Source organism: Hermetia illucens, chromosome 1 (genome assembly GCF_905115235.1).
Source record: "Hermetia illucens chromosome 1, iHerIll2.2.curated.20191125, whole genome shotgun sequence".
Taxonomy (NCBI): Eukaryota; Metazoa; Arthropoda; class Insecta; order Diptera; family Stratiomyidae; genus Hermetia; species Hermetia illucens.
Window position 1 is genome coordinate 52893667 of NC_051849.1, and position 17481 is coordinate 52911147.

The window sequence follows — 17481 nt, forward strand, 5'->3', positions numbered from 1 at the left end:
AGGCAGCTCCCCAGAGCTGCAAGCAATGAACGCGACCCTTCTCGAAAAAATCGAGGGGCTAAAGCAAGAAAAGGCTGCGAAGGTCCAGCAGCTGGACTGTCAGCTAAAAATTATAAAGCGGCTAGAGGATCGCTTGGCATCCCTCGAAGGGAGGATGCCAATCGCAACGTCGGAGCAGCAGCAACGACAACATCATCGTGAACAACGGCAACATCAACATAAACAACAACAACACGAACAACAACAGAAGGATCAACAACATCATCAAGATGGAGAGATGTGCATCGTCATCCAAGAAGAGGAAGGCGATGAGTTTAACTTCGTCCAGCGGAGGAAAAAGAGAAACAAAGAAAAGGTGAGTGTAAGTAGAGTTAATGCCCCTCCGGCAAACCCTCAGGCACCCTCCCCCCAGGCTACCCGCCCAAAAAAGGCAAAAATTCCGCCCATCACTGGGTAGAAAATTAATGTTCCTCAATTCTTGAGGATATTAAAAGAGAAAGGGTTAAAAGTAACCCTAAAAAATACGAGGGCCGATAGGACCCTCATTTTTGCTCAAAGTCTTGAGGATCATGCAGCGATCTTCAACCTTATTAAGGAAAAGGGACTGCATGCCACGACCAGTACCCCTCCGGCTTTAAGGACTCAGTCCTTGGTCATCCGTGGTCTTCATAGAGAGACTGAGCCGGCTGACATAATACGCAAACTCAACGAAAAGTACCCGCACCTAAAGTTGAAAAGTGTTTCAAATCTAGTCACACGAGCCGACAAACTGGCCCACAGCCTGAACCCGGCGCTTCCATTGAAGTCGCAATCGGGGCTGTTCATAGCTACTTTCGAGCCAGAATAAGATCTAAACGAAGCATTTAAGGTGAAATATATCCTTCACCAGAAAATTTCGCTTGAGAAAGTCAAGCCGCTCTACGCTACAACTGCCAAAACTTCGGGCATATTGCCATCAATTGCTCCATCGTACACCGGTGCGTGAGGTGCACGAAAACCCATGTGCGAGGGGAATGCTCAAACCCCACCGCAGACAAACCAACTTACTGCAATTGCGGCCAGGCCGGACACCCCGCCAATTACCGCGGATGCCCGACATACAAGGACATGGTTGCCAGAAGGGAAGCTGGCAGGGCGAAAATAAATGCCGAGACCATGAAAGCCAAACAGGCGGTGACTCAGATGTCACAAAGCTTGGCCAAACCAGGCGTTTCTTACGCTCAAGCAGCTAGGAATACTCTCCCTAGAGCTGCAGCCCCCCAAACTCCGCGTCCTTAGTCTCACACGCCCAACGTGCCACCGCACAAGAGTTGGTTGATTCCCTGAAAGCAGACTTTTTCTGTGTTTCGGAGACACATTTAAAAAGCAGGCACAACGTTAATTTTACCGGATATAACATTATCCGGGACGACACCAACAGCGGTTCCGCCCTTTTAGTCAGAAAAGACTATTCATTTGAGGAAGTCTCCATCGAAAACCTGCAGACCTGCTCCGCGGCAGCGGCCTTAGTTAAAACTAACGACAATAGACGCATCTTAATAGCTGCAGTCTACATAAAATGTAACTCTCCCTCTGAACAACTGGGCCAAGACTTACAAATCTTGAGCGATCTCCAGTCTAAATCTAAATACCTAATTTTTGGTGGGGACTTTAACTCACGGCACACTTCCTGGGGCGATTTGGCAAAAAACCGAAATGGGGTTGCCCTCGAAAAATGGATCCATAATCGAAGTCCATTAAACCAGCTTGAGATGATCTTGCCAGACACACCCACAAGGCCTGCAAGTCAGTCAATACTTGACTATTTTCTAATATCCGCAGAGGCCACTCTCACACTGCAGGTGTTAACATGCAAAACTTTACCAGGGATGTCCGATCACTTCGCAGTTGAACTTATACTTTCGCTAAACTCTCAACTGGAAAAGCGAGTACCCAGTGCAATAAGATCATTCGCCCATACTAACTGGGATAAATTCAGGGCAGAATTAGCACCACAGCTAAACCTGAAAAAAATCACTGTCTCGCAAAACCTAACGGACAAAGAAATCGATGAGGCCATCAGCTTGGCTACTGATGCCGTCAACTCTGCTACACGCAGAAACACAAAGCTCCTCAAAATCGATGAGATTCAGTTCAATAAACTGCCGCACGAGATAATGAAACACCTGAAAGTCAGAAAAATCTGGCGCAGAAATCTCAAACGAAACTTCCACAAAAATGGCAACAGAACTAACACGGAATATAAAGTGTTAATTTCGCGGATTAACTGCCTTAGTACATTAATCCGTCAAATGGTGGAACAATTCCGTAGCAAGGAACTCACTCGCAAGCTAGCAGATGTGAAACCTGGATCTATTATGTTTGTACATATAAATAGGCTAACTGGCCGCAACAGATCCAAAAACTTCGTTCTTACCAAGAACAATGAAAACATCGGCAGGGACGCTAGGAAAGCTCAAATACTCGCGGAGTGTTTCCTAAATCAACTAAACTCTCCTTCACCTAGTAACAACCGAGCCGTTAGTTCGATTGTAGACACGACAATCAAAGACTTTCTTCATGAGCATTCACTCAAACTAACTACCTTCTTCACCTTTAACCCATACTGCAAACCAAATGACCCAAAAACCTTTTTGAGCTTATCACAGCTCGCAGCCATCATTAAAAGCCTTAACGGCAAAAAATCAACTGGACCAGATGACATAGCAAATATTGTCATCAAAAACCTCCCTAGGGCATCAATGAAGTTCCTTCTTGCAGTCTTCAACAACTGCATCAATATTGGTTACTTTCCCACTACTTGGAAAGTAGCAAAGATAATCGCCATTAAAAAAAAAGGCGGCTCCCACGAACCACAAAACTTCAGGCCCGTCTCTCTCCTCTCCAACTTGGGCAAGCTCTTCGAAAAAGTATGGACAGTGGGATTAGTCCAACATTGCGATCGGAAAAACATTATTCCGAACCATCAATTCGGGTTCCGGACAAAGCACGGGACCCAACACGCACTAAGCTACCTCCACAATTCAGTGAGTAGCAGTCAATAACAAGTCCACAGTAGTGTGGGCATTAGACCTCGAAAAGGCATTTGATTCCGTGTGGGTCAACGGACTTATCTTCAAATTAATCAGCCTTGATTTCCCTATCCCGGTGATCAGACTTATAATAAGTTTCTTCGAAGATAGGCATTTTTACGTCAGCGTGAGAAATGATTATTTCGATCTCCTACCGGTCACTTCTGGAGTACCGCAAGGATCCATTTCAGGACCTACACTCTACAACATTTTCACGGCCGACGCTCCAATCCCAGAGAGCGGCACAGAACTATTACAGTTCGCTGACGACACGCTTATCTTCTCGTCGAGCCTCCGACCCGGTAAGGCAGCTAATGCTATAGAGAAATACTTCACAGATCTCTGCAAGTACTACCAGACCTGGGGGATAAAAGTCAACGAGGCTAAAACACAGGTTATTACTCTTCGGAGAAAATCCAGATACTTGGGATCTAGATCTATCCACAGAAAAGCTAAACGCTTAAAGCTATGCATCGGGAATACCGTAGTAAACAGTTCACAACAAATGAAATACCTGGGAATGCTATTTCATGAACACCTACGATTCGACCCCCACCTTAATCTTGTTCTTAGCAGAGCACGCGGTGCACTAAGTAAAATCTACTCTATTCTTCGTAAAAGAGTAGGACTTTGCACTAAATCTAAACTGACCCTATACAAAGTCCTCACAAGACCGATTCTTTGCTACGGAGCCCCTACATGGATCTCTTGCTCGACCAAAGCTATGAAGAAGTGCGAGTCCTTCGAGCGCAAAATTTTGAGACACTGCGTCGGCTTGTCGTACAATTGGAAAACCAAGAAGTGCGGCCGCAACGCCGAAGTGTACAGGCGAGCAAAAGTTAAACCTCTTTCAGAGTTCGCTCTCAACCTGTTAGAAAGATTCTTCGAAAGAACGGAGAATCACCCCAATCCACTCATGAGGCAACTTTATCTGGAGGGTAACTCCACCCTATTGGCCACATTCTTAAGGCCTTGCCAAATTGTGAGCTCTGCATTAAAACCCGCCTTTGTCTCTCTCTTCGACACTCCTTGCCTGGTAGGAGTGCACAGAGGTTAAGCGCGAAATTGTGAGCGCTATAAAAACATTAGTTATAAGGATTAGATTTAAGTATTATTTATTAGATTAGATTAAGTTAGAATAAGTAAGTAAATAAGCCTTCTCGCGCTCTAGGTGCAGCCGCAGTTTTTACATCCAGCGGATTTCATCATCGTGGTTGTTATCGGTTGTGATAGGAGAAATTGTCAACGGTCTCAAAGTTGTTATCTCCTATGCTTATTCTTCTTCGTGTTTGACCAGTGCGGTTTGATGTTGTCGGTTTATTCGTCTTCGGTGCTGACGTTGCCACCATATAGCCGTTTCACGGGATGCCTCGCTTTGATTGAGAAGCACGAAGTCGAGCCATACCAACGCGGCGCTCTTCACGGGCAATTCCTTGTGCTTCTTCAGTCATTTCATTCGCAATGTTTCCTATCCTTCTCGCATTATGGCTCTGTCGGGAAAGATTCGATCGTTTTGGTCGCGGCATTGTTAATGATGATTCAAAGAGAAAACAAATTACTGATGATATTATCAATTACACTTAGCTATAATTTTTATAATTGTCAAATTTTTTACAATACTTAACCAAAGACAAAATTACGTTTAGCTGTCATTTACGTTTTCTTATTCCATGTCAGATGCGTTTTTGTTATACCACGTTTTATAGTGACTTGACGGAAATGCGATCGAACGGGATAAAAAGTATCCTATGTCCCTCTGCTGGTTGTAAGCTACCTCTCCACCAATTTTCAGCCAAATCGGTTCATCCGTTCTTGAGTTATAAATAATGTAACTAACACCACTTCCTTTTATATATATAGATAATAGGGAATCCCAGGAGAACAGATTGGGAATCCTACGCAGCGCACTTGAGCAACAACATTGCCCACCTTGAAGGGGGCGGTGACATCAGGAGCGTACTGGAATTAGAAACAGTGATAGAAAACCTCAACACAGTCGTTATTGACGCATATGAGACCAGCGGTCCGGCTAAGACAGTTAAGTCATTAAGGGATATACCATGGTGGAACAGGAACCTGGCCAGAATGAGAACAGAGGCACGAAAACTTTTCAACCGGGCAAAACAAACCGAGGACGGGCAGCGGTACAAGGACGCACTGACTGCGTTTAGCAACGCGATCAGGGAAGCAAAACGGAACAGCTTCAGGGAATTTTGTGAAGGGATCGAACAGATCGCAGAAGTAACCAGGCTGTACAAGGCTGTAGTCAAAGACGGAGGAGTATCCTCTGTCTGTTTGAAGAAGGAAGATGGGACATTTACCGAGAATGAGGAGGACAGGGTACACTCGCTTCTTAGAACTCATTTTCCGGGGTCCTACCCCACGATGGCAGGCGACAACATTCTACCTGACACCCCAACAACGAATAAAAGGAGAAGAAAGGAGAACTGAAAACTAGCAAAAGAGGTATGCTCAGAAGCTAGGCTAAAGTGGGTAGTGGGAACTTTTAAACCACTGAAATCACCCGGAGTAGATGACATTTTCCCAGCACTAATCCAGAGAGGCCTAGGAATCAACTTAGAGTCTCTTCTGATGGTGGTAAGGGGCAGCATAGCATTGGGATACATACCAAGGGCATGAAGACGGGCAGAAGTGGTCTTTATTCCGAAAGCGGGTAAAAAGGATCCTTTTCACCATAAATCTTTCAGATCAATTTGCCCAACATCGTTCGTACTCAAAACGGTGGAAAAGGTCATAGACAACTATATTAGAACTAACGTTCTAAAGCGTAATACTCTACATCACTGTCAGCACGCTTACTGGGCAACACGGTCAACTGAAACTGCTCTGTATCAGCTGACAGGGGCACTACGGGATGTCATATAAACAAAAGAAATTGCACTGTGCACGTTTTTGGATATCGAATGAGCATTCGACAACACATCGCACACAAAGATACACCCAGACATTCTGGATGGGCAAAATGCTAGAAAGCAGGCAAATATTCATGAACACCACTCAAGGCTGTCCAGGGTGGAGTACTATCGCCGCTGATGTGGACTATGGTAGTGGTTGAACTCCTGGACGTGTTAACAAATACTGGAACACAAGTCCACGGTAACGCGGACGACATTGTTTTAATCTGTAGGGGCAAATATGAAGATACCCTATGTGATAGAATCCAAACTGGACTAAGGGTTACTAGTGCCTGGTGCCGGATTGTGAGATTGCGGATCAACCCAGCCAAAACCATTATAGTACCATTCACTAGGAGGCGTAAGCTTGATCACCTGAGAACCATAAGATTACATGATATTGAGGTGAAACGAGAAACAGAGATCAAATATTTGGGAATTACGCTAGATCAAAAAAAATTACTCTGGAAGGCACATGTGGGAAAGCCAGGAGGACTCTGATGACTTATAGACCCATAACAGGAAAAAAATGGGGTTGCAGCCTGAAGATACTACTTTGGATATATACTGCAATAGCAAGGCCAATGATTACCTATGGAGCGGTAATCTGGGTAGAAAGAACCGAACTAAGCACACAAGCCTGGGAATTACATAAGCTCCAAAGGCTGGCTTGCGTATGTATCAGTGGGGCAATGAGGACATGCCCAACGGCATCCCTGGAGGTCCTTCTGGGATTAACCCCTCTCCATCTGCACATACAGATGCAGGCAAGGAGGGCAATATTCAGGATGGCCGGGAGTATCAGTGAGGCGGAGAGCTGCCTAAATCGAAGGAAGATTGATATTCTTTCTAGGCGGTATCCTGAATTACTGATACCAAGGGGTAACATGACAACGAGGTTTCAATTCGATAAGAAGTTTGAAATACGTTGGAGTAAGAAGGCAAACCAGCAAATGATTACTTGGTACACTGACGGATCCCTTACAACAGAGGGAGCGGGTGCCGGTGTCATTGGTCCAAGGAAAATGTACTTTGAGCCAATGGGCAGGTACACTAGCATATTCTAGGCGAAAATATACGCTATAGACAAATGTGCCACCTTTAATCTGTAAAGGAACTACAAGGGGCAGAACATAGTTATTCTCACCGATAGCCAAGCAGCGAGTAAGGCACTTAGGTCCAACCAGGTGAATTCCAAACTACAACAAGGTCCGGATACTTTGGGTTCCAGGCCATGGTGGGTTGGTAGGCAACGAGGCAGCAGACGAACTAGCCAAGGAGGGAGCAGGGACGCCTTTACACAGACCAGAACCCTTCTGTGGCTATGACCCTAAGAAATGAAGAGAAGCGGTTTCATGGCTATGACTTTAAGAAACTGTTGAGGGAACTATACTGGGCGGACCTACCAGGGATGGAGCAGTCCTGGGTGCTTATTGGCAAATGCGAACCCATGCGCACAAAGGATTACTTAAACCTCACCAAAAAGAACCTCCGAATCATACGGGGAATTCTCACTGGTCATTGTCCGCTGAACTATCAGCTAGGGAAGCTAGGGATATCTACGGACACTGCCTGCAGGTTTTATGAGGAGGAGGACGAAACCTCTATACATGTCCTGGGACTCCGTCCGGAACTTGTGCAAAGTAGGTGGAGGCATCTGGGAGAACACTCGGTACCAGATGTAAAGTTAAAAGACGGTTATAGGCCTGCTTGAGGTACTATGATCAATAAGTACAATATAACCAGTAAAAGGGGCACAATAGTTCTTTAAGGACGCGGTGCGACTTTCCTTTAACAGAATAATAATAATACGTGTTCGATGTTTCGGGGAGTTCCCGACGGATTCTCTCACTAACCTACCACCGGTCATCACCACCAGCGTCGCTTTACCTTTTAGATAGATAGAATTGTCCGAGCCAAAATGCTTGGCACTTAGTGCTAGTATTAGGTAGAATCCGGCATCCAGATTGCGATAACTCGGAAGAAAAATATATGGAAAACTATTTCGTTTTCATTCCAAATATTTCTCCATGGTGCAACTGAGAAGACTCTAACTAGTACTATAGAAGATATTATATATTTCTATCTATTTCTACCAGTTTTCTGATTTGTTGGAATCTATCTATTGCGAAGAAAACTATTCGACTTTAGGTTTCTTTTCGTCTAACCGAATCATACATGATCAATTCCACAATGTGTTGATGTATCTACGCACACGGAGTCAGATTAACACTGAAACTGGAATCTTCGGAACGGCCCGATCTGGCTAGCTCGCTGACTATCTTCAGTATAGCAAAGGTAGGTCTCGTTTTGGTCCTCAATTATTAACTTTGACTTTAGCGAGTCAACAGGTGTGTAGAGTACTCGGCGGTATCGCGTAATGCGCTGATAACAAATCGTTCCTTTGGCGAAACGAGCTCACTTCGGGAGAAATATCACAATTACCGAAAACTGATTACGCGATACTTTCAAGTATTTTAACTAACAAGTGTGAATTTGTATCTTTTCCAGGTGAAACATTCTTGTTCCATAGTTAAGTGCATTTTTGAACCCTATAGTCTGCATATGTTCGTATATAGTTGAGAGTGTTGGAGTTATACGAAATTTAAAAAGAAATCAAAAGAAGTGCAATCTGAGTGGATTTATCGCGGAATATCTACGCAACATACGAAAGCGGATTAAGAAAACGTGACTACTGCATTTAGGTATGTAAGTATTAAATTTGAAGCTGTAGAGTCTGATTTCTTTCGTAATTACGTGATTTGTAAGGTACTCGCCTTGGATAAACACTCGTTGCGAGTCATATGGTTGTTCAATCTTTAATCTCGAGTGTATCTTGTGGGTGTTGTACGGAAATCATTATTGACATAAAGAGTTATATTCGGAACTGAAAAACGAGTTTTCTTTATAGCCAACCAATTCACCTTTGTATAGTCGCACAGGTAAATTTGTGCGTGTAGTGGTTGCCGGAGACCAGTGGGAAATGTGATAGCTGTGAGATTTTCGTCGGTGGGTTGGAATTCAGTGCGGATAGTTTTCTGCGATGAAAGAATTTTAAAGATGCAGTCTAGGTGGGTTTCCATCGTATGTGCTGTGGAGTTTTCTATAATCGTATCAACTAGGGTGAAATGCTTTCAGCCAGGATATACAATATAAATAAACAACGTTAGTTTCTGAGATCCTTGAAAGGATATTAAGTGAGTAAAGGGACGTTATATATTAAATGGGGTCTTTGTTGAACCGACAAGGTATCAACTTTCCTACTAGAAATTTGACTGGGTATGTGTCTACGTACGTGCTAGCTGGAAGAACATTTGGTTGTGTTGTAGCACTCAGCTAACTCGTCTGCTGTACGAGCAAACACCACTGCTCAGATAGCTAGAAAAGATTGGACCCAATCCAGGTGCTGCAAGCAAGGCGCTATTGCAATGCTTGCAGAACAAAAGACCAGTCTCTTGTTGTTACTGTTCTTGTAGTTGAGTAAAGCTTTCCATTCTGTACCGTTAGTAACTTAGGAAGGAAAAAAATCGAAGTTCAGCACTATCGCTTTATGGGCGATCGAAAAGTGAGCTCACCTCAGCCAGGTATGACCTCACTTTTCTACGCCACTTTGTTTATTTCACTTTAGTCGTGACTATCGCGGTAAATTGCTATTGCCATCTTTTTCTGTAGCACTCCTTTGGGTCAGATAGTGGAACACTAGAAAAAATTGAGCTGGCTTTAAGTGTGATTACTCGCTCAGGTGCCAGGAAGCCGCGGTACCTATCTACTTTGAATGAGGATCATTGATTTTTCATTAGCCGCCAGATAAGCCCGCTTAGTATTTGCACGACGGCTTGATAAATACTTCCTCCGCCTCTCCTTCTGCTTCTTCTAGATTCCTGACACTTACTTAGTATGCGCATACCTTTATTGTTTGCTCTTGACGCCAGAGCGATCGGCCACTAAGCCGCCGTTAAAGGCCAACCTCGTCTGATCGGTATTTCCCTAAAAGCCAATGCGCAAACCACATGATATTTTCTATTTAATTTAATTTGCATCTTTTCTCCTGTATGGTCTCGAAGCCTGTTATTTTCCATGCACGAAGCAGAAGATAACGAACATAAGGTAATGCCGATAGACAGGCAGAGGCTTAACTGGCTGCACTAACTTATCTGGCTTCGTTTGGATACTGGGTAGAGAGTAGATTTGTGGTCGCCATTTTGAATTTCATTAAATTTTTAATGAAATTGACACAATGGGCGCAGAAATGTGCAGCGTGCTATACATGGCGATAATACTAGTTGGTTCATTACTCTTTATTATTGATTCAATTTGATTTTGTTTGGTTTTTATTGAACATTGCCAATTTGAAATTCTGTTCCGTGTGATTATCGTTAGCATTGAATTTATGGTAAATTGAGATCAGTCGAGCAGTTTGAACAGCGTTTGTTGACTGCGTGTCGTCAGCCTTTGAATCGATTAATGCATTTTAATTCTCAAATTTGAACAAATGCCAAATTTTGTGATTGAGCTTGAAGAATGTATACGAAAATATCTTTGTTTAGTGGAACGAGTCGTAGTAGGCTAAATTCGAATATTCTATTATCTTTGAAAAAAAAAAATGAATATTTGAAGCTTATTGTACTCCAGCTAGGCTTTTACAAACGCCTTTACCGAAGATACTGTCCTTATGAATCTCAAAATAAGGTCTGAAGTTAAGAATTACATGCGATATAATATAACAAGAATAAAGAGGAGGTCGTACTAGATATTTGAGAGCTTGGGGAGAAAGATCCAATCTTGAGGATGCCCTGTTAAAGTCAGCCAGATATCAAGAAATTACTAGATTGGCAGAGCTTAATAATAATAGGATCAAGGTAAATTGTGCTGCTTCGTGAAGAACTATTGCGCTTCCTTATCCAAGCTTGTATGATTTAAGAAAACATTCGCATACCATGGAGTTTCTCGGGTTGGACATGAACTTATCAAAGCCGCTTGGTTTTCAGTTAGAATCTCAAGGTGCTGTCGCCCTCCGCAGAAATGCGGAACTACAGCGGGCGCATGTGGGATTCGCACCCAATAAAAACCATGTCTGGGCTCTCCTGCCGCAACCCTGCGAGACCACCATTTAGGTATTATTTCGCGGGTTAGGTTTACGACTCTGACCTTGCCACATTCCTACGTTCTGTGTGCCTCTTTATACGCATTGTATAGAGTACAGTACACTCATTTCTTTTGCCGGAATATCGACAGGGATCACTACCACCAATGCTGCCTCATTTGATGTGTTCTAAAAGTATTGCAAACCCTCAGAGCCATCAGTCAGGTAACCGAGTTCACTTGCTTCCGTCTCGGAGAGCTTGCAAGCGTCTTTGCCCACACAAATGATGGGTAAAGCAGGACAGTGTTTTGGCCCATCAATATTGGGCCATATTTTTGCGAGTATCACGGTGACACTGGCTGTCTTTTGGTATGCATACTTTTTCGGTTTCAGTTGTCACTCCAGATATTTGATATGTCCCCAACTTCCACTTTTACGGTTTTTTTTTCTGTGGTTCATTATTAAGACCGCTTCCGCTTTCGCGTCCGCTAAGGTCAGCTTGGCTCTTTGTAACCAGGACTTTTCCGTTACGTAGACCTCCACATCTTCAGGGTGTTTTGTTGTCACAACCACAGCTAGGTCATCTGCAAAGCCGACAGTCGTAGTCCCCTCTGGGACGGGAAGAGCAAGCACCCAACTATACATGATATTTCAAACAAAACTCTGTTCCAGATGACCGAGTTGAATTTATTTTTGAGATCCAGCGCCAACACGGCACAACAGCTGCTAGAAATCAGTGCGTCTTTTGTCAGGTTCAATACCATGCTTGTTGCATCCATCGTCGAGTGGGCACGCCGGAAATCAACTTAGTGCTCCGACAAGTCATTGCTGTTTTCGACGATGGGTAGGGGTCTGTTGTAGATGACTTTTTCCATTATCTTCCTCATTGTGTCCAGCAGGAAGATAGGACGATATGATACTAATTTTCTAGGTTGCTTGTTAGGTTTGGGAAGCAACACCAATTTTTGCTTTTTCCACTGAACAGAGTAGTAACTGTCTGTTTGAGGAGGCGCAGACAGGTCACTTGGGGTGATCTCCGCAGCTTTTTTATTACCACCCTGTTGGTCTCGCTCCAAGGGTTTATATCGTCATGGTAACACAGCTGTTTGAAGCAGGTCTTTTTAGTCCTCCGAATGGCTTCCTTTAGGCGGTTATGCAATCACCTGTGCACCTCCTCTCGACGGTTGTCACCAGGCTTCTTCCTGAGCCTCTGGTAGAGCCTCCTTGTCCGGAAATATGCCGCTCGCAAACTTGCGATTTCGTTGTTCCACCAGTAGTTGGGTTGCCTACTGGGGAGCAATTCCCTTCTGGGCATAGTAGTATCGCATGCTTCCGTCACCCATTGAATGATATAGGTGACTTTTTCTTTAGCGTATCATTCAGGAATACATTGGATTTGAGCGCCGTGGAGAACGTGTCTCTCTCAAAAGCCCTTGATTTACAGATTGCCTGGTGGTCGCTGTGAGTATAGTCTTCACTAACTGTTGAGTTTTTAGTTGAAAAAGGTTCGGATGCCTCCTGATTTTTTTCAGATTTTTTGTTTGGGTAGTTACTGAGAATGCGTCAATGAAAGAAATGACCAAACTCTCAAAATTAAGACCGAGTTCGGAAAGTACTAACCGAGACCTTTCATCTGATACCCCACATGACTACATTCGGTGAAAAAAAAACTTACATCGCCCTTTCGTATGTATGGAAAAGACATGGGGCTAAATTGGCACCCCGCTGGTTGGTCTTCTAGAAGTGAATTTTTCGAAAGTCCCTTTCAGGCCGATTCCCTGTTGTTGGTTCCTTGTGTGATCTTGGTGCTGGCTGCAATTACTATTCCAAATTACGATGTAGAGCTCTTTGAATTCGATGTGGAGTGGGACCTATTTGTAATGGGACGTCGATAGCCATATTACATAGGTATCACAACTAATGTTATGAATTTCACACACTTCATGCGATTGGCTATTCTAATCTGAAAGCTGATGGGCGTTTTTGCGTTTTTATTTTCAGCCCATCTAATGGCGGTGAGGCCAGGGAACAAAATAAGAACAAAATAAATAGACCTTGAAAACATACTGAAACTAAGATTTGTTGTTAATAAGAAAAAACCTTTATTCACAAAATCATTTATTTATTATGTGTCTTATCAAAATAGTCACACAAAAGACCCAAATGAATGCGTTTACCCATTGAATGTTCGACACTTGCAACGCTAAGCCATCAGACTACCAACTACACATCTTCCCAGCACCAGAAAATCAGCTCGAACCATTTGACATATTATTTTGGGCTAGTCCTCTAGTTCTAGTATTACGGAGGAGAGCAGGAAAGAAATTTATCAGTTTAAAGAATTCTTTGACATCCGATTCCTTAGCCGATCGAGCTCAATCTTCTTCACGAGAAAACCCCGAACGTTATCCGCAACACGGCTTCATCTACGACGGTTCCTTATCATCTCTCTGAGAATGCTGTCCGGAGAGAATTATTCTGTGTCTACATAGAGTTTTTAACGACAATTTTCCCACAAAAAAAGGACTGATCGAGGTCATCTACAACCCCATTGCAGGATACACAATTAAGGGAATTGTGCTATACCAATCTTGTGGTAGTAAGACTGAAGACAAGGAAATAATTAGTTTTATCATGTCTTTTGATCCACAACGAACCTAAGCTTCCATTTTCCCAGGAGCCTTATCACCCACTCAGTGTGTTTCGCAATTCTTCACGATCACCCCCCTTCCTTGAGTTCACTTTGACATGGATCGCTCCCCCGATCATAAATACAGTCGGATTCAAGATAGTACGAAGGGCACCTCCAAAATTTTCATCTCTGTACTTGCGCAAGGCGATTAATATATATACCTTCTCGTTAAGGGCATGATTCCATACCTCCACACTATAAAACAGAAGGGACTGCGTTGCATTCATGAGAAAAGTTCTCCCGCTAGAAGTAGGACGCCCAAGGTTTAGCATAAGTCGACTTGAGGCCGAAATTTCTGCTGTCGACTTGTTCGTTATTGCCTGCTCGAAAAAATTTATCTTCCAGTCCAGTGCCAATTCAAAATACTTAACCGCTGTCATTTATCTTGTTTATCACCATAGGAGCAGGGTTAGGATTCTTTTCTCAGTCGCGGTAACTACTTTGGGTTTTTAAGGGCAAGGTTTAAACCAGTATCCATCCAATATTGATATTTTTCTGCGGGTTGTAGACTGCATGAGTATCACAACCGTTGGGTATTCCCTGATATGCTATGATTGATATCAAAAATAGCTCGACAAAACGCCTACTCGCCTGTACAAAGCTACTTGCTGAAATTCAATAATCTCCTCTTGCCTTCTTTCCGGAATAGAAGCACTATAAAGTACTGAAGTTGCTGTCTCCGCACTGGCAGCCACTTTGCGGGGCTCCCTTGCTGTTTGGTCGTACGTAGCCTGGCGTCTCATAGAGTGTTTAAGCCCTTGATATGTTCTTCGCTGGGCTCTGCCAAGAGCGAGGCATTTCCGTACTGCGCTCGAACGCAGCAAATTCTTTCTTTTTCCTATAGTTTTTTTTAATTTTAATATGTCAGTGCATCATTTGCAAGCAAGCAGACCGAAATAGCTCCTACCCCCATTTCCCGAAGCTTGACCTATGCTTAGCCGGAACTCAAGGATGGGTCAAGGTTCGCTCGGGGCCACGTGGTCTACTAATACCGGTTCAATGCAATCTACTCGGCCAGGACTGCGCGGAGACTGTCAGTTGATTCACGCCACAACTGCTACCTTGGCAAACAAAGATCACATTCCTTGATCGACGTCGACAGACTTCTGGATTCTCAATATGTGTCGACGTGAGCCGGTCACTCGCGGTTCGCTCTTCTTCGGGGAAGTTTCTCATGGCTGCTAACTAGGACCCACATATAATGCCAGCTAGGACCCACATATAATGCCAACTAGGAGGTCAGAATTGCCTACTCGTGAACGTCAAGGGCTCGCTAAGGATCGCGAACGACCCCTGCATTTGAATTTTTTTGAATTTTGAATTGAAATTGCAGCTTATTAAGGGTCCGATTCATCTACGGTATATTCAAGTAGATCTAAAAATTATATATTAGATATCACCCCGAACTCGAGCTAGTCTTTTGCTATAATCTTTAGGTATCAGGGGCATCATAAATGTAGTTTTTGAAGATGTGTGGCTCTTCATTTTATCATCACTAGAAATGTTGTCATCAGGATGCATCAGGAGTGTTTTCTTGACACCGTATGGATATGGGTAACGAGAATTTTAAGGCAGTTGGAAGGAAATTTCTTGACCGTAGATTTGTCAGTATTCAACCGTTTATCTTTAATGCCTTACTTCTTATCTGCTGTATATTTCACTGGTTTCAGAAAATTCGAATTTCATAACTATAAATAGTCTGCCAGGACCTTTGAATTTGTTGATGAACATTTAATTTAAATTTTTCCACTTTATGACTTGTCCATGTAAACTGATAGTTTTGAGTCTTGATAAAGAAGCTATCAGGAACTTCCAGTCCCAAAGTTCTACTGTCACCTCCCTTCAAATACATCAGGTTCCAGTCTGAATATAGCATCTCTATTATATATTTCATAATCTACTCTACACAAAGGTAACCACGTTGTATCTATTACTTGCGAACAAGTAAATGAATATCATCCATCCACTGAGAAACCGCGAAAACCAATTTGCTCGCGGTCTTTTATGAACTCAACCTCATTTCATCTTCCTCCACACAAGTTTCTTTGCTATCACAAGTCTCCGTACTCGTATATTCCCCAGTGAGTTCATCTATGTATGCAGCTTCTCTTCTGTTTGACGAAACCGCTTCTATAAATTAACCGTCGAAATAAATTCAATCCAATTTATCTGGCTTTAAATTAACGGAGGAAAAGATACTCCTGATTCTCCGTTAATATGGAAATCAGCCACAATTCATCAGCTTCCGATTTTTTAATCCATACGTGCAGGTAGATCTGGATTTAATGTATTCATTGAAATCAAGAATTGTAACCGGATCACAAATGGAAATTTTTTTTATTTTTCAAAATAAAACAATACGAAAACAGGAAATATTATTTTTGTACACAATAATAAATTCTTTAACAGATTACCAGCGACATTTTGATTTTAATTAGTTGATTTCTCAATGCGGAATAGCGGGCGGATTGTTTATGGTTGTAAATAAATGTGTTGTGGGGCAATCATAGACTTTGTGGTCCTTGACTTGTACAAACAATTTATTTTTGTTGATTTTAATTATGTAATAATTAACGGATTGCCGTTGACCCTTATGGAAGGCATAACTCATCAGCCACGACACCCCATAACATGTATGTATTCCAGCAGAAAGATAGATTCATTATATTAGAATATTCGAAATGAATTATGCGAAAATTGAAGTTATAGAAATATATATGACGAAACCAAGATAATAATAGGGTGACATCGACAGATATTCCTCCAGCTGAACTACACTTACGTATTTGATTCTGGAAACGATAGGCTATTCCGGTTTTACACAGTTATTTCAATTCTCCGAAAGATCAACTGCAACCCCTGAGGGAATTACTTTGATATGACGAAACCTGCCGCGATACCTCTTTTCCAAAAGCCAGACGGATAATCAACTTTGGCCTGGAATGCTATCTTATCCGAATTAAACTATTGCGGATAATCCCTTAATTTACCGGATGTAACTACTAATGATTTATGACTGCGTAAATTAGCTCTATCCTCCTTCAATTAACTGAGAACGAGTAATCGCATTGGCGTATGCATATCTGGTGCCAATTTTTTATCAGGCGCATCCATAAATCTAATATAAATTAATTGCGGAAAGATGGTCAGCGATAGTTCATTTATTACGATTCAGTGCATATCGGACCTCCACATTCAACTTAGTGCCAGCAGTTGGTCGTTAACAATAATTAGAGAAATTATGACTTTGTGATAAACAATTCCATTAAACGATCTGGCAGAAATTTGCATCTGATACCAATTTTTCACAATGTTTTGATTTTGTAGCTCGGTGGCCATGAATATTTATAATTTGAAGTGATTTAAAAGAACGAAAACATTTTGCTCTGGTTTCGGGGTCAATACGGATAAACAAGAAAATTTGACGCAAGGTATAAACTTTGAACGTTGTTTGCTTCGAGTGTTATAAGTGGATGAATGTGTATCTAAGTTTGGAAGTTTATCTGATGTGAAGAATCAGCATTCGAATGTATGTAGGTTAGTAAGGGTAGAAAACTCTAAATGTTGATACACGTTTTATATTTGCAAACCGAACAAAAGACTTCAGTTTACGTTAAACGCATAAATGGTCCAAACTAATCAGTCTTGACTATCTAACTATGTTGCTGCGAGAAAAACTCATTGTTCCTATTCAATAGAGAATAAATCCTTAGTCCTGTA

At 42.5% G+C, this 17481-nt stretch overlaps 1 protein-coding gene across 6 annotated transcripts in view; it reads left to right on the forward strand.

The window, feature by feature from the left end:
• The first annotated feature begins 8207 nt into the window (after positions 1-8207).
• The window catches only part of LOC119647924, a 126207-nt gene continuing 116933 nt past the window's right edge, over positions 8208-17481 (forward strand). For 3 of the 6 annotated variants that reach the window (XM_038049257.1, XM_038049311.1, XM_038049293.1), the window contains exon 1: positions 8344-8691. The gene's annotated coding sequence lies outside the window, so the exon portion shown is untranslated. The other 3 variants (XM_038049275.1, XM_038049265.1, XM_038049284.1) reach the window with 3 other exon arrangements.